Genomic DNA, 1,477 nt, shown 5'->3' with positions numbered 1-1,477 from the left:
CATATCGAGTACTCATCAGAAGAACAAGGTTGATCATTGAAAGCTTTGATGTGAAATTTGATGACTCTCACATCCGCAGTGCACCTCCATCCACCGAAACAACTGCAATCATGGAAAGTGACATTCCAACCAATTGTCGACCTCTAAATCTAGTTGAAATCAAATATGATGACCTGTTTGATCCCATTGAAACGGCGAAACTATCCGAAGTCCTAGTGTAACATCCCGCTCTGGCACGTATCACAATATTGTCCGCTTTGGGCCACTCGGCACGAGGACTTCCCAGGGGGTCACCCATCCTGGTACTACTCCCGCCCGAGCACGCTTAACTGCAGAGTTCTTATGGGATCTGCTGCCCTTACGGCTTTAAAACGCGTTGTGATAGGGAAGGTATCCACACCCCTTATAAGGAATGTTTAGTTCTCCTTCCCAGCCGATGTGGGATCAGATCTAACCCACTTTTGTGAAAGTGGGTTAGATCTGATCCCACATCGGCTGGGAAGGAGAACTAAGCATTCCTTATAAGGGGTGTGGATACCTTCCCTATCACAACGCGTTTTAAAGCCGTGAGGGCAGCAGATCCCATAAGAACTCTGCAGTTAAGCGTGCTCGGGCGGGAGTAGTACCAGGATGGGTGACCCCCTGGGAAGTCCTCGTGCCGAGTGGCCCAAAGCGGACAATATTGTGATACGTGCCAGAGGGGGATGTTACAAATGGTATCAGAGCCAGGGCACGGGTCGATGTGTTCGACGGGGACGTCGAACCCTATAATGGGGGGTGAAAGTGGGTTAGATCTGATCCCACATCGGCTGGGAAGGAGAACTAAACATTCCTTATAAGGGGTGTGGATACCTTCCCTATCACAACGCGTTTTAAAGCCGTAAGGGCAGCAGATCCCATAAGAACTCTGCAGTTAAGCGTGCTTGGGCGGGAGTAGTACCAGGATGGGTGACCCCCTGGGAAGTCCTCGTGCCGAGTGGCCCAAAGCGGACAATATTGTGATACGTGTCAGAGGGGGATGTTACAAATGGTATCAGAGCCAGGGCACGGGTCGATGTGTTCGACAGGGACGTCGAACCCTATAATGGGGGGTGAAAGTGGGTTAGATCTTATCCCACATCGGCTGGGAAGGAGAACTAAGCATTCCTTATAAGGGGTGTGGATATCTTCCCTGTCACAACGCGTTTTAAAGCCGTGAGGGCAGCAGATCCCATAAGAACTCTGCAGTTAAGCGTGCTCGGGCGGGAGTAGTACCAGTATGGGTGACCCCCTGGGAAGTCCTCGTGCCGAGTGGCCCAAAGCGGACAATATTGTGATACGTGTCAGAGGGGGATGTTACAAATGGTATCAGAGCCAGGGCACGGGTCGATGTGTTCGACAGGGACGTCGAACCCTATAATGGGGGGTGAAAGTGGGTTAGATCTTATCCCACATCGGCTGGGAAGGAGAACTAAGCATTCCTTATAAGGGGTGTGGA

The 1,477-nt window shown here is 51.2% G+C and overlaps 1 pseudogene; it reads left to right on the top strand.

The window, feature by feature from the left end:
* The first annotated feature begins 863 nt into the window (after positions 1 to 863).
* LOC145077386 (5S ribosomal RNA) lies at positions 864 to 981 on the top strand (annotated as a pseudogene).
* Positions 982 to 1,477: the final 496 nt, after the last annotated feature.

This window comes from Lactuca serriola, chromosome 9, assembly GCF_051521515.1.
Source record: "Lactuca serriola cultivar US96UC23 chromosome 9, Lser_US96UC23_V15, whole genome shotgun sequence".
Taxonomy (NCBI): Eukaryota; Viridiplantae; Streptophyta; class Magnoliopsida; order Asterales; family Asteraceae; genus Lactuca; species Lactuca serriola.
The sequence above is the reverse complement of the archived record's forward strand: the minus strand, read 5'-3'. Positions and strand labels throughout refer to the sequence as shown.